The 20,125-nt window shown below is 48.5% G+C and overlaps 1 protein-coding gene across 2 annotated transcripts in view; it reads left to right on the forward strand.

The window, feature by feature from the left end:
- The first annotated feature begins 176 nt into the window (after nucleotides 1-176).
- The window catches only part of LOC105495419 (signal induced proliferation associated 1 like 3), a 310,011-nt gene continuing 290,062 nt past the window's right edge, over nucleotides 177-20,125 (forward strand). The window contains exon 1 of one of the 2 annotated variants that reach the window (XM_071087643.1): nucleotides 177-327. The gene's annotated coding sequence lies outside the window, so the exon portion shown is untranslated. The remainder of the gene's footprint in view (nucleotides 328-20,125) is intronic. The other variant, XM_071087648.1, reaches the window with a different exon arrangement.

Below are 20,125 nucleotides of genomic sequence, written 5' to 3' on the forward strand. Positions count from 1 at the left end.
GACACGCCTCCCTCCCTCACGCCCCTCGGGGCTGCGGAAGTGCTCTAGAGACTGGAGCTGCATGAAGGCGACCAGTGGACTACGGTTCCTAGGAGGCAGCGCGGCAGTGCGCCTACGGCTCCCGGCAGCCCCCGCGCGCCAGGCTCTTTTCAGTTCGCGGCCGGCTAGGGCGAAACTACAGTTCCCAGGAGGACGCGCGCGAAGCGGCTTGGAAGTGGGCAGCCTGGAAGTCACTCGGGCCACCGGAGCTGGCGGCGTCTCCAGCGAGCGGCGCGGAGCCGGACGCCGCAGTCGTGGGGCCCGCGGGGCGGGCAGCCCAGACGCCAGGTATGTGGCTCCGGGTGCGGGGTCGGCCTCGCGCAAGTGTGGCGGGGAATCGGTGGCTGCCCGGACCCCGAGGGTCAGCGCGGGCGGACGGCCGGGTGTGGGTACTGGCCGTGGGGGGCGGCGGCGCCGGGACTCGCGCCCTCCGGACCCAGCCGGACTTGTGCCTGCATGGCTCAACTTTCCAGGCGTGCACCCCGGCGCTGTGGGGAAGAGCTTGGAGGCGGGGAGCGGTGGATTCGCGTCCCGGCTGTGCCGCTCGGGAGCTGCGATCTGGGGAAACCGCGCCGAACCTCAATTTCCCCTGCAGTAAAACGGAGTAGGAGAGTGTCTTGGCGGAGATTCTTTTGAGATAATAGAATAAAACATTTGGCACATAGGAGGCACTTACTACGTGTTGGGGTTATTGTTAGCTCTCCGAAAAATGAGGTGAAGATGTTATCGATTGCATAGGGTGAGGATTAGTTGAGCGTGTGCATGTAAAGAGGTGAGTCCATGGTTAGCACCCAACGCAGGCTAGCTGCTGTTAACCGAGATAATTTTGTTAAGAGCGTTGGTTTGGAAGGCAGAGAGACCCCAGGTTCAAATTTGAACACTTACCAGCTGTGTGACTTTGAGCAACTGGCCTCACCTCTCTGTGCCTTGGCTTCCCTATCTATAAAATGGGGATTTAAGTAGCTACCACTTCGTCGAGTTGTTTTCAGGATGCAGTGAGAATACCATGCGTAAAGTGCTTAGCACAGCAGCTGGCACATAATGCTCAGTAAATGGTACCGTTTATTAAGCGTGTTCCTAGTGGCCCAGAGACCCTCTGAGGGTGGGGCTCTGGCTGTAGTATTGGTCTCCCCCGAGGGCCAGATTCAGAACTGGTCCAGTTGACTTGACATCCTACTACCTCAGGTTCCTCATTTCCAAAATGAGATAATAACAAGATCACTCTCAAAGGGTTGTAAGGATTTGCTGAGATTGTGTTTCTAGTCCAGCGCCATCTCTCACTAAGTAGCAGCTCTTATGTATTATAATTGTTCTTCAATATTCTCCATCTGGCCCAGAGACTGCCTGACTGTGGGCTGTGACATGACAGCCCTGAGCTCCCCCACACGTTTGCTCCCAGCCTCAGTGTCCCATCTGTGGAATGGTAGTCATAGGACTTTTGTGCCAGGATTGTTTGGATGGTTCCAGGAGATAATTCATGTTTAGTGCTTTGCACAAGACCCGGCACACAGTAAGTGCTTATTAAATGATTAAATGCATCTTGCTGTTTTTTTTTTTTTTTTTTTTTTAATAGGCCCTTTTTGCTTGTTTGTACCTACATGGCAGAGTGGTCACAAGGTTAGTGTTTCTTTATTCTCCCCACCGCCCAAAATTTTACTCACCAAAGATTAAATTATGGAACACACTATAGTAGAAAGGCCTAAGAAGAAATGGGACTGACCTGCCATCAGCGGTCCCCTGCTCACACACCCCTCCCCATAGAGCCAGTATGTTTACTCCAGTGCTTTAATTATTGTCTTAATGCTGCCAGCTCTTGCCTCTGTGTCCCCTGCACTCCAGCTCCAGATGTGGAGCCTGTGCTTCTTCGATGCCCCTAGTGGCTTTCTTGGGCACCATAAACTCAACATGTCCAACCTGAACTCCTCCTTCTGAAACCAGTAGTCACCATCTTGGCAAATGCACCAGCATAGACCTGGTTGCCTAAGCCAGAAACCTGGGAGTTGCTCTTCCCCTGCCTTCCCATGTCCAGTCGACAGGCAAGAAGGACGAATCTGCTATTTCATAGGAACACCATTTCATTGGCCCATATTGGTCTCCCATCTGATGGGCACTGAAAGTTCCCCTCCGCTCCTCGAGGTGGTGGCCTTTTCTCACGAGGTTGAGTTTTTTGTTTCTTTGTTTGTTTTGAGATGGAGTCTGTAGCTCTGTAGCCCAGGCTGGAGTGCATCGGCACAATCTCAGCTCACCTCCGCCTCCCGGGTTCAAGCGATTCTCCTACCTCAGCCTCCTGAGTAGCTGGGATTACAGGTGCCCGCCACCACGTGCGGCTAGTTTTTGTGTTTTCAGTAGAGATGGGGTTTTCACCGTGTTGGCCATTCTGGTCTCCAACTCCTGACCTCAGGTGATCTACCCATTTTGGCCTCCCACAGTGCTGGGATTGTAGGACATGAGCCACCACGCCTGGCCATGACAAGGTTAAGTCATTAGGGATTAACATAGGTAAACCTATGTAACATATGTATTAATAAGGGCAAGAAGACATTATAGACTTGACTGGACAGCAGTGACTGTGGATGTGGCATGAAAGCCTGGCTTTCAGGGGACCCAGTTCTGTGATTTTAGCCTGGTACAGACTGGCTGAGTTGTAAATTTCTTTCAGAAAAGTTAGATGGTGTCAGCGGCTTAGAATATCCCGTGTGGGAGGGTGGCCATCCTGGGCATTTCAGGAGGCAGCACACATACCACACACCCAAGAAGAGCCTGGGAAGAGCGTTTATTAGCGCTCCCTTTAGATTGAGTTTATTGTCAGAAACCTGTCATTGTGATTTCATTTGATGATAGAAACCGGTGGTCTCAATCACATTTGTGATGGCCACCAAATTTACCTAAGCATTTTGTTCCCTTAACCTGAAGAAATAAAGCAGTGGCTTAAAAAAAAAAAAAAAAAATCTTGGTTATTCTCCATGACTAGTGACAGCAGCACGTGGCTTTTTGGCAGTCTGTGTAGAATGAATATCTAAGAGTTAAATGCGAGTCTGTCTTTCAGACATTGCAGTTGTTAGGTGGTAAATCAAAAGTGGAATTTAGAATGTGCAGTGATTGGTGCCTCTCTTTTTTGCTGTAAAATATATTTTACTGATATATTTCAAACATAGATTTAGTAACTTGAAAATCTAAATTAAATGTATTTACATTTTAACAAAATAATTCAACAATCATTTCCTTTAAAATAAAGAATTTGGGCCGGGCGCAGTGCCTCACACCTGTAATCCCAGCATTTTGGGAGGCCGAGACGGGCGGATCACGAGGTCAGGAGATTGATACCATCCTGGCCAACATGGTGAAACCCCGTCTCTACTAAAAATACAAAAAAAATTAGGCGGGCATAGTGGCGGGCGCCTGTAGTCCCAGCTACTCGGGAGGCTGAGGCAGGAGAATGGCGTGAACCCGGGAGGCAGAGCTTGCAGTGAGCCGAGATCGCGCCACTGCACTGCAGCCCGGGCGACTGAGCGAGACTCTGTCTCAGAAATAAATAAATAAATAAATAAAAAAGAATTTGTCTTTAGCTGTAAGGACAAGAATGAGAGGCTATTTGGTGGGGTGCAGTGGCTCATGCTTGTAATCCTAGCACTTTGGAGGCTGAGGCAGGTGGATCACTTGAGCCCAGGAGTTTGAGAGCAGCCTGGGCAACATATCGACACTCCATCTCTACAAAAAAGTAGTCAGGTGTGGTGGCACACATCTCTAGTCCCAGCTACCCGGGATGTTGAGGCTGTGGTGGGCTGTGATTGCAGCATTGCACTCCAGCCTGTGTGACAGAGTAAGACCCTCTCTCAGAAATTAAAAAAAAAAAAAAAAAATGAGAGTCTATTGGACAAGATTATGCATTTGTGTATTCTTCAAGACTGATATTGCTTCCTTTTTTTTTTTTTTTTTTTTAAGACAGAGTCTTGCTCTGTGGCCCAGGCTGGAGTGCAGTGGCATGATGTCGGCTCACTGCAACCTCCACCTCCTGGGTTCAGATGATTCTCCTGCCTCAGCTTCCTGAGTATCTGGGATTACAGGCACGTGCCACCATGCCTGGCTAATTTGTGTATTTTTAGTAGATACGGGGTTTTGCCATGTTGGCTTCGAACTCTTGACCTCAGGTGATCCACCCACCTTGGCCTCCCAAAGTGCTGAAATTACAGGCATGAGCCACCGTGCCCAGCCTATTGCTTCCTTTTTTTTAGGACTATTCTGGTCATGACATTTTGTGCGTGTGTGTATGTATGTGATTGGGTTGAATTTAGCTTAAAAAAAGTTATGCAAGAAATTCATGCTTGTTGTAATGTGTCAAACAGTACAGAGATGTAGGGAAAATACCTACTGCCACCCTCCACTCCAAAATCCCATGTACCCAGAGATAACCATTTGTTCAGACAGTGAGTATCTATTAAGTATCTATTGCTAGGTTTTGGAGATAGCATAATGAACAAAATGGATGTGTTCTCTGCCCCTGTGATTTGGGCCGATGCCTCAGTTATCTTTTTCTGTGCTTATATTGATTATGTCTGTATGTGTGTATGTGCGTGTGTGTGTGTGTGTGTGTATCGACTGTTTTCTTCCTCCTACCGTACCATTCCCCAAAAAAGGATGGGGTAGAAATCAAGTTACACCTATTTGTAACCCAATTTTTTCAATTAATGGCTGGGCATGTCCTTCCAAGTCATTACATATAGATCTGGCTTATCCTTTTCAGCAGCTGTACCCACATTCTTCAGTGTAGAGAGACCATGCTTTATTCCAGCATTCCCCCACTGCTGGACCTTTACGTCGTTCCTCTGAGATTTCTTTACCTCAGCAAACACACATCTAATAAGTATCCTTGGCGGTGGCTCATGCCTGTAATTCCAGCACTTTGGGAGGCCAAGGCAGGCAGATCATCTGAGGTCAGGAGATTGAGACCATCCTGGCTAACACAGTGAAACCCCATCTCTACTAAAAAATACAAAAAAATTAGCTGGACGTGGTAGCCGGCGCCTATAGTCCCAGCCGTGAGGGAGGCTGAGGCAGGAGAATGGTGTGAACCCAGGAGGCGGAGCTTGCAGTGAGCTGAGATTGAGCCACTGCATTCCAGCCTGGGCGACAGAGCGAGACTCCATCTCAAAAAAAAAAAAAAAAGACAAACAAAAAACAAACAACAACAAAAAAATACAAAATTAGCCAGGCGTGATGATGAGCACCTGTAATCCCAGCTACTTGAGAGGCTGAGGCAGGAGAATTGCTTGAACCGGGGAGGCGGGGAGGCAGAGGGTGCAGTGAGCCGAGATTGTGCCACTGCACTCCAGCCTGAGTGACAAGAGTGACACTGTGTCTCGAAATTTAAAAAAAAAAAAGTATCCTTTCACATAGGCAGCATGGCCTAGTGGCTGAAGCATAAACTCTGGGGCCACATGGTCCGGGTTCACACTGTGACTTTACCCTATACTTGTTGTGATACCTTGGGCAAGTCATGTGTCCTTCTGGGCCTTAGTGTCCTCATCTGAAAATGGGGATGATACAAGTGTCTTCCTTATAAGGTGATTGTTGAGAGGTTCCATAAGATCATCTGCATCAAGCCTTCAGGGCAGGGACAGCTGTGATTTTTTTTTACAGACAGGGTCACTCTGTTGCCCACGCTGGAGTGCAGTGGCATCATCGTAGCTCACTGTAACCTTGAAACCCTGAGCTCAAGTGATTCTCCCACCCCAACCTCCCTAGTAGCTGGGGCTACAGGTGTGCACCACCACACCCAGCTAATTTTTTAATTTTTGTGGAGATAGGGTCTCACACTATGTTGCCTAGGCTGGTCTCGAACTCCTGGCCTCAAAACGATCCTCCCACCTCAACCTACATGTGATCTTTCAAACTCAAAGTAATTCACAGGAAGAGTCAACTCAATCATTTGAAACACCGGGTAGAAATAAGAAAAAGTTGTATCACAGGGATCCCGCTTGAAGATGTTGGGGCCTAGGGCAAGGGATCCAGCTGCACCTGAAAGAAGGGAGGAGATTTGCCCAGGAAGATAGGAGCCAGTAAAGTGGCCTGACCACAGTGGGTGGTGGGGGTGAGGGACTGGTGGTGGAGCGTCAGTGGGAAATATCACTCCTCATATTTGCGAGAAGCGTGCCACCGTTGGAGGGTGGCTTAGGTGGCGGGCAGACCAAGTTCAGATCACAATATAGCCACTAACTTGGAAGATGTGCACTGAACTTTTTTGTTCATTGGCAAAATGGGTGTGATAGTAGTCTTTATCTCGAGGGTCGTTGGAGACTGAATGAAATGTCTGCAAGACTTTCAGCACATTGGGATGTCATTAGCCCTGTGCAGTTAGCTACTATTCTTATTTTATTGAGTTGACAGATGTGTTGAGACCGTGCTGTGTACCAGGTCCTATTCTAGGCACTGAGGATTCAGCAGTCAACAAGACAGACAAGATCCTTGCTGTCCTAGGGTTTACATTCTAGCCATTCTAGCCCGGGAAGACATGCAATAAACAGGATCACTTCACTTTGTTTTTTTGAGATGGAGTCTCGCTGTCACCCAGGCTGGCACAATCTCAGCTCACTGCAACCTCTGCCTTCCAAGTTCAAGCCAATCTCCTGCCTCAGGCTCCCGAGTAACTGGGACTACAGGCATGCGCCACTATGCCCCGCTGATTTTTGCATTTTTAGTAGGGGAGGGGTTTTGCCATGTTAGCCAGGCTGGTCTCAAACTCCTGACCTTGGGTGATCCATCTACCTCGGTCTTGTACAGTGCTGGGATTACAGGCATGAGCCACTGGGCCCAGCCTCTTTTTTTTTTTTTAAATAAAGAAAAATCCCGATCCTGCCTCTTCAGATAGTTTTAACTGTGATGGAGAAAATTTAACAGGGTAAGTGGAGAGAAAATGGCTGATGGGGCAAGATGGCAGTGGTTACTTTAGCTTGGATGGTCAGGGAAGACCTCCCAGGCCTCTTTAAAGAGTCATGTTAACTGAGACCTTAATGAGCAGTGGCACTGGCTATGCCAAAAGTTGGGGAAAGAACGTTCCAGGCAGAGGGGACAGCAAGTGTTAAGGTCCGGAGGTGGGAGTGAGTTTGCTATAAAGAGTATCAGTGTGACTGGAGAAGGGTAAATTCCTAGTTTTCAAGTTTATACCACTTTAAGTTCTTTTTCTTTTTCTTTTCCTTTTCTTTTCTTTTTTTTTTGTGAAGGGTCTGCTCTGCCGCCCAGGCTGGAGTGCAGTGGCATGATCTCAGCTCACTGCAACCTCCGCTTCCTGGGCTCAAGTGATCCTCCTGCCTCAGCCTCCCAAAGAGCTGGGATTACAGGAATGTGCCACCACACCTGGCTAATTTTTTTTGGTACTTTTAGTAGAGGAGACAGGGTTTCATCATGTTGGCCAGGCTGGTTTCAAACTCCTGACCTCAGGTGATCTGCCCACTTCGGTCTCCCAAAGCGCTGGGATTACAGGTGTGAGCCGCCACACCCGGCCATATTTTTTCTTTTTTTTGTGGAGACCCGTTTTGCCCAGGCTGATCTTGAACTTCTGGGCTGAAGTGATCCTCACCCTCGGCCTTCCAAAGTGCTGAAATTACAGGCACGAGCCACCATACCTGGCCTACTTTTTTATAAAATAATAATAATGGTAGCAGCTTACCTAGTGCTTACTCTGTGCTAGATGCTCTTCTAAGCATTTCACACATTCCTCAGTTAATCCTGACAGTAGTGCAATGAAGTAATCAACTTGATCGAACTCATTTTACAGGTGAGGAAACTGATTCCGCCCTCCATGCTCTTTACCTACATTCTAAGCTCTCTTCCCAGGCCCTCCTTACTAGGCAGAGGCAAATTGAGGAAGCGGACACAGCATTTCGTGTCCTTGTTGTTTGACATGCAAAGCACTTTAGACTGTGTTTAGTACCCAATTCATGTGGCAGCAGGGGCGGCCTGGGATGTTGTGGCATCATTTTTGCTCTCAATGAGACAGGGATGGTTTGGTGGTGGTTTCAAAACTAAAGACCCTCCAGCAGAGCCTGTCAAGTAGAACAAGACTGACTGATTGCCATACCAGGCACAGGTTAGCATGAAACAAAGTGTAGTGTCTGAGGGAGCCGGGTGTCTCCTTTGGGTGAGCTTTGCAAGGGGACTTGGGACTTGGCTGGAAAAGGTGTTTTTTTCTTTTTTTTTTGAGTCGGAGGCTTGCTCTGTCGCTCACGCTGAAGTGTAATGGTGTGATCTGGGCTCACTGCAACCTCTGCTTCCTGGGTTCAAGTGATTCTCCTTCCTCAGCCTCCTGAGTACCTGGAGTTACAGGCATCCACCGCCACTCCCAGGTAATTTCTGTATTTTTAGTAGAGACGGGGTTTCACCATGTTGGCCAGGCTGGCCTTCAACTCCTCATCTCAAGTGATCTGCTGGCCTCGGCGTCCCAAAATGTTGAGATTACAGATGTGAGCCACTGCACCCAGCTGGAAATGGTGTTTGAAGCACACTAGCCGTGTGGACTGTTAAAGTATCACACTATGGCCCAGCAACTAAGACAATGATTCCTGGACCTGTAAGGGCCCCAGGTCCCTGCTCCAGCACCATGACCTGTGTGTACTTTGATTTGCTGCAGCCTAGGCCTTATGGGTTACTAAATATTTTGAATGAAGGATAGCCCTGATTAGATGTGAGGACAGTAGTGGGTGCTTTTAAGACTAAAAATATTGGGTGGGCATGGTGGCTCATGCTTGTAATCCCAGCACTTTGGGAGGCTGAGGTGGGAGGATTACTTCAGGCCAGAAGTTCACGACCAGTCTGGGCAACATAATGAGACCCCATCTCTGCAAAACAAAAAGTTTTTGTTTTTGAGACAGATTCTCACTTTATTGCCCAGGCTGGAGTATAGTGGTGTGATCATATCTCACTGCAGCCTCTGCTTCATGGGTTCAGATGATTATCCTGCCTTAGCCTCCCCAGTAGCTAGGATTCCAGGTGCCTGCCACCACACTCGGGTAAGTTTTGTATTTTTAGTAGAGACAGGTTTTCACCATGTTGGCCAGGCTGGTCTTGAACTCCTGACCTCAGGTGATCCTCCCACCTTGGCCTCCCAAAGTGCTGGGATTACAGATGTGAGCTACTGCATCTGACCTCATCTCTGCAAAAATTTTTTAAATTAGCCAGGCCTGGTGATGTGCACCTATACTTCCAGCTACTCAGGAGGCTGAGGTGAGAGGGTCACTTGAGCCTAGGCACTCCCACACCTTGAGTCCCGGAGATCAAGGCTACAGTGAGCTATGATCACACTGCCTGTCTCTTTTAAAAAAAAAAAAAAAGACTGGAAGTATGGCGAGCATCTTTCATCTGTCCATCTGTGAAACATTTCTTCACCTACCCTGTGTGCCAGGCTCCATGCTTGACACTGACAGTATAAAGTTGAGTAAGACACTGGTTCTCAAAGGCCCACAGCAGTGCTGTCCAGTAGAAATATAATGTGGGGCCGAGCACGGTAATCCCAGCACTTTGGGAGGCTGAGGCAGGCAGGTTACTTGAGTTCAGTTCGAGACCAGCCTGGCCAACATGGTGAAACCCCATCTCTACTTAAATACAAAAAATTAGCCGGGTGTGGTGGCACGTGCCTGTTATCCCAGCTACTTGGGAGACTGAGTCAGAGAATCACTTGAACCCTGGAGGTGACGGTTGCAGTGAACTGAGATTGTGCCACTGCACTCCAGCCTGGGCAACAGAGCAAGACTCCTTCTCCAAAAAAAAAAAAAGAAAGAAAGAAATATAATGTGGGCCACTGATGAGGCTCATATATGTAATTAAAAATTTTCTAGTAGCCATATTTTAAAAAGTAAAAGGAAGGAGGAAAGTAATTTTAATAATGTATTTTATTTCATCTAAAACATAATTTCAATGTGTAATCAATATAGAAATTATTAGTGACCTATTTTACATCCCTTTTTTCACATTAAGCCTTTGACATACAATATGTATTTTACACTTTCAGCACATCTCAGTTTGTACCAGCCATGTTTCAAGCGTTTGGTGGCTACATGTGGCTAATGGCTACCACGTCGGACAGCACGGGCCAAGGGTATGAGATTCAGGTGTAAATCAAAGGCGGTAGTTCACTGACAGATCAGACCTGCCACCCCTGTTTTATCTTGGTGGAGAAGGGCAGATGTATGATGAAAAGCAGGTTTATCACAAGCAATTATAGCTAACCAAAGAGCTACTGTCCATCAAACTTGCTGTATGTGCCTGGCACTGTGCTTTGTGTTGGTGGGTGTTACCTGTGTTTGGAGGTGCCAGGGACTATGATTATTCCCATTTCACAGTTGAGGAAGCTGAGATAAGGCAACGAGAGGTCACTTGCTGAAAGTTGGGAAGTGGCAGAGGCAGCATTTGAGCTCAGGTACAGAGTGTATACTTTTAAACCTGTTTTATATGCTGCATTGGAGGGTGTTTAAGGGGGATAGGGTCTGAGTTTTGAGCAATGAAAACCATAGGAGGGACTTGTTGCACAAAATCGATTCTCAGGCTGGTGGTAGAAGATCATACCTGTAATCCAACATTTTGGGAGGCCCAGGAAGGAGGATCGCTTAAGCCCAGGAGTTTGAGACCAGCCTGGGCAACAAAGCAAGACTCCATCTCTACAAAAAATTAAAAAATTAGTTGGGTGTGGTGGCATGTGCCTGTGGTCCCAGCTACATGGACGGCTAAAGTGGGAGGATTGCTTTAGGCCAGGAGGTCAAGGCTGCAGTGAGCCGTGGTTGTGCCACTGCACTCCAGCCTGGGTGACAGGGCAAGACCCTTGCTCAATAAAAAAAAAAAAAGAAGTCCCAAATTTTCAGCGTTGATCTCTAGGTTTACGTTGGTGCTGGGGTGCTGGTTTGAGAACTGAATGATTGAGAGGTCCACTCCTTAAATTGACCTCTAGGTTGGCTGGAACCTGGAACCTTACCTCCCAGGAGAGAGGGATTTTGGGGAGTTGGGAGGGGTGTGGGCAGGGAGACTGAGGAAGGCAATGAAAGGTCTTGGCCTGTTTGAAAGCTCATTTCTTTTTTTTTTTTTTTTGAGACGGAGTCTCGCTCTGTCGTCAGGCTGGAGTGCAGTGGCGCCATCTCAGCTCACTGCGACCTCCGCCTCCCAGGTTCAAGTGATTCTCCTGCCTTAGCCTCCCGAGTAGCTGGGACTACGGGTGTGTACCACCACACCCAGCTAATATTTGTATTTTTAGTAGAGATGGGGTTTCACCATGTTGGCCAGGATGGTCTTGATCTCTTGGCCTCATGATCCACTTGCCTTGGCCTCCCAAAGTGCTAGGATTACAGGCGTGAGCCAGTGCACCTGGCCTGAAAGCTCATTTCTAAATTGCTGCTTTGGGGCCAGGCATGGTGACTCATGCCTATAATCCCAGCACTTTGGGAGGATGAGGAGGGAGGATCACCTGAGGTCAGGAGTTCAAGACCAGACTGGTCAACATGGTGAAACCCCATCTCTACTAAAAATAGAAAAAAATTAGCCAGGTATGTGGTGGGTACCTGGAATCCCCGCTCCTTGGGAGGCTGAGGCAGGAGAAAATAAATAAATAAATAAATAAATAAACAAACTGCTGCTTTGGAGGTGAAGCCTTTCGTGTGGCTGACTCTGGCCCTCATTGCTGTGTATTCAGGTGGGTGCTGTGGGCTCTGGTGGAAGCAACAGCAGAGCTTAGCGTGTGAGTGCATCTTACCCTTGCTGTGCTCCAAAGACATTGCCAGTGGCTGGGGTGCAGGGAAGGGACATCACAGTGGTTTCCTCTGTTAACTCTATGAGAGTCGTGGTTCTAGACTTTTTGGTGGTCTCAGGTGCAGGATGAATCCTGGCCTCCTACCCAAACGGGGCAGGTGCTGGAGATTCTCAGCTGGTTCCTTTTCCCAGGTGGTGCTCACCACACTTATCTCCAACTGCTGGACAGTGCCTGGCATGTCAGAGATGCTCGGTAAGTCTCTGTTGAATTAATGATACGAGCCAGCATTCACTGAGCTCTTACTATGTAGGAGGCACTGCTCTGAGTGCTTCTCAGATAATACCTCATTGAATCCTTAGAACCACTCCTTGGGGTAGGTACTGTTGTTTTTCCCATGTCTCATCAGGGGAAACTGAGTTACAGAGAAGTTCAAGTCACAGAGCTGGTGAGTCTCAAATTCAGGATTCCTGTGCAAGACACTGGCTGCAGAGTCTAGGCTCTTAAACACTCACAGTGTGGTCTTTCCGTGAACGGACAGACGAACAGATGGGGCAGACAAGCAGGACCATTCTCACTAGTTCCAGCCTCCCCACTCCACATGTGGTTTCTGAGCCCCTGTGTTGGGGTGGGGGCCGCAACAGTTCCCAGGCCCCTTTGGGCCCTGAGGCTTTTTTTTTTTTGAGACGGAGTTTCATTCTTGTTGCCCAGGCTGGAGTGCAATGGCGCGATCTCAGCTCACCGCAACCTCTGCCTCCCAGATTCAAGCAATTCTCCTGCCTCAGCCTCCCGAGTAGCTGGGATTAGAGGCATGTGCCACCACGCCCGGCTAATTTGGTATTTTTAGTAGAGACAGGATTTCTCCATGTTGGTCAGGCTGGTCTCGAACTCACGAGCTCAGTTGATCCACCTGCCTTGGCCTCCCAAAGTGCTGGGATTATAGGCAAGAGTCACTGCGCCTGGCTGGGCCTTGAGGCTTTAATACCTCTCTGGCCAGTGCTTCTTGGTTTGTAATTTTTTTTTTTGGAGACAGGGTCTCACTCTGTTACTCAGGCTGGAGTACAGTGGCACGATCATAGCTCCCTGCAGCCTCTACCTCCTGCGCTCAAGCGATCCCCCCGTCTCAGCCTTCTGAGTAGTTGGGACTACAGGTATGCACAACCATGCCCAGCTAATTTTTAATTTTTTTTGTAGAGATGGGATCTCTCTATGTTGCCCAGGCTGGTCTTGAACTCTTGGACTCAAGTGATCTTCCCTTTTTCCTCCCAAAATGTTGGGATTACAGGCATGAGCCCACCATACCTAACCTAAAAAGTCCCTATCTGTAAGATGCTCATGCTGAAATATCTAGGATTAAACTGTTAAGCTGTCTAGGATTTCCTTCAAAATAATACAGACAGGCGGAGAGAGCAGGGGCTCAAGTGTGCATGGGTGAATAAGAGATGAAATAAGATTGCCCGTGATTGGAACTATTGAAGCCGGACAGTGAGGGTTTATTTTACTCTTTTTTTGCCTTGATGTGTTTGAAATGTATCCTCATGAAAAGTTAAAAACAAGTACAACAAATTTCACCCAGCATTTGTGTATTTCAAGCTCAAGTGTACATACGGGGGAATTCCCTGCCTCTGCTCAGTCCACTTATATAATACAAATGTTTGCTTTTTTTTCCTCTATTATATCAGCCAATACTTGGCCCAATGCTTTGGAAGCCCCTTTGATAAAGCCATGTGTGGCAGCAGTGGGAACACCCGGCCAGGCCTCAGCAGCCCCGGCTTCTCTGAGCAGCAAACACCGTGGCACTGGCCTTCGAGTCGGTTTACTGAGGTCCCTGTTCCCTGAGATCTGTTTCCCACTAGCACCTGCCTGTGGGGTCCCTCCCACATTTTTTCCAAGGACTTGTTTCAACAAAAAGCCTCAGACCCTCCCCTCATGAGAGATGTACACAGATCTTCTGACACCCGGCCTTCGTCTGGTGGGTCTTTGTTGAGGCCCCACACGAACCGGAATCCAGTCTTTGGTGTGCCCACAACATCGCGGCAGGAGGCAGGAAACGTGCCCCTTTCAGTTCTGACTCTGGACAAAAGAAGAAAAGGGGCAAGATGCAGCTTGTGACAGTGCCTGGGACCTGATGGTATTTCTCATCAAGCTAGCAGCTAGGCCTTTACGGCCGGCGTGCGCTCCCCGCTCCCATCACTGCGTTTGTGCCTTGGGGGTCTGGAACAACAGCACATGAGTATGTGGTGAAATTCTTATGTGGAGGTGGCAGGAAAAGAGGGGAGCGTTTGGGGGCTTCTCCTGATGGTGTGCTGCCTGGTGGGTAGAGATGGTTGATGGGAACAGGAGCGCTGGTTGGTCGGATCCTGCCAGTGCTGGCACCGTTTGTTGCATCTGATGGTGAGCTCTCTTCTCTGGTGCCCTGTTCTCTGTGCTGTGCTGTTGGTTTGCAGGGAGGAAGACGGGGGAAGTCCTGCACCCCCTCTAGCTTCCATAAACTTCCACCCCCAGCACCATCTTCATCTCTGTCCTTTCTTTTTCTTTCTTTTTTTTTTTTTTCTTGAGACAAGGTCTTGCTCTTTTTTTTCACCCAGCCTGAAGTGTAATGGCACGATCACAACTCACCGCAGCCTCAGACTCCTGGGCTCAAGTGATCCTCCCACCTCAGCCTCCCAAGAAGCTGGGACCACAGGCACATGCCACCACGCCTGGATAATTCTTTAATATTTTTGTAGAAACAGGCTCTTTCTATGTTGTCGTAGCTGGTCTCGAACTCCTGGCCTCAAGCAGTCCTCCTGCCTCAGCCTCCCAAAGTGCTGGGATCACAGGCGTGATCCACCATGCCTGGCCTCTTTTTCTTTCCAAGGCACTTTTTGCAGTTCTTTCAGTAGAGAGGCTTTCAGGTGAGTCTAGTGTGGAGGGAATGTCGGGAGCTCTGTCTTCAGTATAGGTGGCTTGATTTGTGTATATTTCCCAGTGTGGACTGCATGTTGGATCTAAGGGCAGCAAACCCCAGATGCTGATGCCGTGAATCTGACTTTTATTTTTTTTTTTTTTGAGATGGAGTTTCGCGTTTTGCCCAGGCTGGAGTGAACTGGTACGAGCTCAGCTCACTGCAACCTCAGTCCCCCGGGTTCAAGCAATTCTCCTGCCTCAGCCTCCCTAGTAGCTGTGATTATAGGTGCCCGCCACCACGCCTGGCTAATTTTTGTAATTTGTTTTAGTACAGACGGGGTTTAGCCATGTTGACCAGGCTGGTCTCAAACTCCTGACCTCAGGAGATCCACCTACCTCAGCCTCCCAAAGTGCTAGGATTACAGGTGTAAGTCACAGAGCCTGGCCTTGATTTTTATTTTATTTTATTTTATTTTGAGACAGAGTGTAACTCTGTCGCCCAGGCTGGAGTGCAGTGGTGCGAACTTGGCTCACTGCAATCTCCGTCTCCTGGGTTCAAGTGATTCTGCTGCCTCAGCCTCCTGAGTAGCTGGGACTACAGGCACGTGCCACCACACCCGGCTAATTTTTTGTATTTTTAGTAGAGACAGGGTTTCACCTTGTTAGCCAGGATGGTCTCGATCTCCTGACCTTGTGATCCACCCACCTCGGCCTCCCAGAGTGCTGGGATTACAGGTGTGAGCCACTGAGCCTGGCCTTGAGTTTTATTTATTTATTTATTTATTTATTTATTTATTTTTTTAATTTTTTTTTTTTGAGACGGAGTCTCGCTCTGTAGCCCAGGCTGGAGTGCAGTGGCCGGATCTCAGCTCACTGCAAGCTCCGCCTCCCGGGTTCACGCCATTCTCTGGCCTCAGCCTCCCGAGTAGCTGGGACTACAGGCGCCCGCCACCTCACCCGGCTAGTTTTTTGTATTTCTTAGTAGAGATGGGGTTTCACCGTGTTAGCCAGGATGGTCTCGATCTCCTGACCTCGTGATCCGCCCGTCTCGGCCTCCCAAAGTGCTGGGATTACAGGCTTGAGCCACCGCGCCCGGCCTTGGCCTTGAGTTTTAAACTTATCAAGTCCTCAGTGAGGGGAGCACTGTTCTAGATACCAGGGTGCAGCCATGAGCAAAACAGCCAAGAGTTCTCACCCTTCTGGGACTCACCTTGAAGTGGAAGAGTCAGTCAACAAACAAGATAAAGAAGTAAAACACGCACCATGTCAGCTGGTGATAAGCGCGAGGCAGCAGAAATTAAACAGGGAAAGGGCCTAGGAAGCAGTCCTGCATGGCTTCACAACGGGGCTATGTTCTGAGAAATGTGTTGTTAGGCTGTTTTATTGTGTGAACCTCATGGAGTGTACTTGCTGCAAACCTACATGGCACAGCCTCCTCCACACCTAGGCGCTATGGAGTAGGCTGTCGCTCCTAGGCCACAAACCTACACGCACGTGACTGCCCTGAATTCTGTGGCAGTTGTAACACAATGGCAAGTATTTGTGTAGCTAAACGTAGAAAAGGTGCAGTAAAAATATGGTATAAAAGATTTTTTAAAAGGTGCACCTGTACAGGGCGCTTAACCGTGGATGGAGCTTGCAGGACTGGAAGTTGCTCTGGGTGAGTCAGTGAGTGAGTGGTGAGTGAATGGGAAGGCTGGGACAGGACTGTACACCACTGTAGACTTAACGGACACTGTACATTTAGGCTACACTAAATTTGTTTTACAAAATGTTTCCTCAATAATCAATTAACCGTAGCTTACTGTAACTTGTTTACTTTGTAAACTTTTAAATTTCTTAACTGTTTTGGGTTTTTTTTTTTTTCTTTTTTTTTGAGACAGAGTCTCGCTCTCGCTCTGTTACCCAGGCTGGAGTGCAGTGGCATAATCTCAGCTCACTGCAACCTCTGCCTCCCGGGTTCAAGCAATTCTTCTGCCTCAGCCTCCCCAGTAGCTGGGATTTCAGGCACCCACCAACTGTAATCTATTTGTCGTTGTTGTTTTTTTTTTTGTATTTTTAGTAGAGATGGGGTTTCACCATGTTGGCCAGGCTGGTCTCGAACTCCTGCCCTCTGGTGATCTGCCTGCCTCGGCCTCCCAAAGTGCTGGGCATGAGCCACCGTGCCCTGCCTTGACTCTGTGGTAATACCACTTAGCTTAAAAACACATCTTATTCAGTTGTAGAAAAATATTTTCTTTATATCCTTGTTCTGTAAGCTTTTTTCTATTTTTAAATTTAAAATGTTCTACTTTTGTTTTTTTGATTTCTGAGCTGCTTTTAGTAAAAACTAAGACACAAACACATGAGCCTACGCCTCCCCAGGATCATTAGTATCACGGTTCCTCCTCCATCTCTTGTCCCACTGGAAGGTCTTTGGGGGCAGTAACACACGTGAAGCTGTCACTTCCTATGATAGCAATGCCTTCTTCTGGAATAACTCCTGAAGGGCCTGCCTGAGGCTGTTTTACAGCTTTTTTTTGTATATAAGTAGAAGGAGCACGCTCTAAAATAACAATAAAAAGTATATATACAGCCCGGCCAACATGGCGAAACCCCATCTCTACTAAAAATACAAAAATTAGCCCGGCATAGTGACAGGAGGCTGTAATCCCAGCTGCTCGGGAGGCTGAGACAGGAGAATAGCTTGAACCCGGGAGGCAGAGGTTGCAGAGAGCTGAGATTGCGCCACTATACTCCAGCCTGGGTGACAGGGCTAGACTCTGTCTCAAAAAAAAAAAAAAAAAAAAAGTATATATAGTAAATATGTAAACCAGTAACATAGTCATTTATTATCCTTATCAAGTGTTATGTACTGTACACGGGCCGGGCGTGGTGGCTCACGCCTGTAATCCCAGCACTTTCGGAGCCTGAGGTGGGCGGATCACCTAAGGTCAGGAATTCTAGACCAGCCTGGCCAACATGGTGAAACCCTGTCTCCACTAAAAATACAAAAATTAGCTGGGCGACGTGACTTGCACCTGTAATCTGAGCTACTTGGGAGGCTGAGGTAGGGGAATTGCTTGAACCCAGGAGGCAGAGGTTGCAGCCTGGGCAATAGAGTAACACTGTGTCTCAAAAAAAAAAAAAGTATTATGAACTGTACATGATTGTATATGTTACCTTGTCTTTTACATGACTGGAACCACAGTAGGTTTGTTTACACCAATGTCATGACAAACAGGTGAGTAATGCATGGCGTTCAGACCTCCCTGTGGCTGCAATGTTACTAGGCAAGAGGAATTTTTCAGCTCCATTGTCTTCTTATGTGACCACCCTTGTAAATGTGGTCCATCGTTGACTGAAACAGTGTTATGCAACACATGACTGCATTAAGGTGGAGGGTGTTGAAATTTTGGGAAGGGTGGCCAGGGATGGTCTCCCTGAAAAGGTGGCCAGACCTGAAGGAGGTGAGGGAGTGGGAACAGCCAGTGCAAAGGCCCTGAGGCGAGGGGCCTGGTAAGATTGAGGCCCACATGGCTGGAGCAGAGTGAGCAGGGGAGAGTGGGAGGAATGAGGGTAGAGAGGAGACATTTGCAGATCTCTTAGGGACCTGCACAGGTTTGTCTTTTCTCTGATTGAGAAGGTAAGATTTTTCAGGGTTGATTACATTTTTTTTTTTTTTTTTTTTTTGAGACAGAGTCTCACTCTGTTGCCAGGCTGGAGTACAATGGCCCAATCTCAGCTCGCTGCAATCTGCGCCTCCCAGGTTCAAGTGATTCTCCTGCCCCAACCTCCTGAGTAGCTGGGATTACAGGCGCGCACCACCACGCCCAGCTAATTTTTGTATTTTTAGTAGAGACGGGGTTTCACCGTGATGGCCAGGCTGGTCTCAAACTCTTGACCTCGTGATTCACCTGCCTTGGCCTCCCAAAGTGCTGGGATTATAGGCGTGAGCCACTGCGCCCGGCCGATTTATTACATTTTTGAAAAGTCTGACTAGTGACCACACGTATATGGAACCAAAGCAACAAAAATAGGGCACCCAGTTCCCTTCCCAAGAGGCCACCGCCATTCCAGTTTCCTGCTGGCGACCAGTTCCTTGACATTATCTGAGGGAGTTTCCTGTCTTGTATTAGGTCGAACTGCCTGACATTGTGCTTTTGTGGGTCACGAATGGTTGAATATTGGCAATTTTATGAGGTTCAGCCTCATAAAATGAGGCTCTCAGGAACATGAGGAATTTGGCCAAGGCTTTCCTGCCGTAAAGACTTGGTAGTCCTCCCCCAGTTCCTCCTGCATCTCACTGTCCTCTTTCAGTGACAGGCCCAACAGTGCCTGTGACACCAGGGCGTGAAAACCCCTGCCCCAACTTGTAGTGTCAAACCGGGGCTTGCTATTAAGCCCAACAAGAGGCTGCCCCTTCCCACGGGGACCTCACCTGGCTTATGATGGTAGACACTTTGCCTTTCTGCATCTTAGTACCACCAGTTTTGAAAGCACAGCTCCCAGAGGGAGGGGCACCCGCGGACTCTTGCTGGATGTTTGGTGTGGCTCACGTGGTGGGGATGCTCTCTGGAACTCGTGGGCATTCTGGATCAGTCACCAAGCACAGTAGCTGGCAGAGCACCCAGCTTGAGGTGTCTGTGGGAATCTGTGCTGGGACCAGGTGGCTCAGGCTTGGGGAGGAGGCCTGAGGAGCCGCGCACCTCCCTGTAGCGATGGGAGATTTGCAAGTCGTTGTGGAACCCTAGGGCACTCGTCTTGGTCCTGTGGGAGCGGGTGGGGGTGAAATAACCTTAAAGGAGATATGGTGCCAACTTTGGAAGAGCTCAGTCGGGAAGTTGTGCCAGTTGGTAAGCCTTTGGCTGCAAGCGGTAATAATAGCATCAGCAGCAACAACTGCAGCAGCAAGTAGGCAATGTATGTAGCATCTGCTGCATGCAAGACTGTGCCAGGCCCTTCACATGAAGCCACTCCTTTAAGCCTCCCGACAGCCCTGGAAGATACTATTCTCCCTTTGCAGATGAGGCAACTAAATTTGAATAACTTGTTCAAGGTCAGGCAGCTAGAAAAAGGTGGTGACGTGATTTTTTTATTTTTTTAGATTCAGAGAATACATGTGCAGGTTTGTTACATGAGTATATTGTGTGATGCTGAGGTTTGGGGTACAGATCCTGTCACTCAAATAGTGAACAGAGTACCCAATAGGTAGATTTTCTTTTCCTTTTTTTTTGAGATGGAGTCTCGCTCTGTCACCCAGGGTGGAGTGCAGTGGCGCAATCTCAGCTCAGTGCAACCTCCGCCTCCCAGGTTCAAGCAATTCTCCCTGCCTCAGCCTCCCGAGTATCTGGGACTACAGGTGCCACCCCCTCCCCCCTCCGCCCCACCATGCCTGGCTAATTTTTGTTTGTATTTTTTAGTAGAGATGGGGTTTCACCTTGTTGGCCAGGCTGGTTTTGAACTCCTGACCTCAGGTGATCAGCACTTGGCCTC

This window comes from Macaca nemestrina, chromosome 20, assembly GCF_043159975.1.
Source record: "Macaca nemestrina isolate mMacNem1 chromosome 20, mMacNem.hap1, whole genome shotgun sequence".
Taxonomy (NCBI): Eukaryota; Metazoa; Chordata; class Mammalia; order Primates; family Cercopithecidae; genus Macaca; species Macaca nemestrina.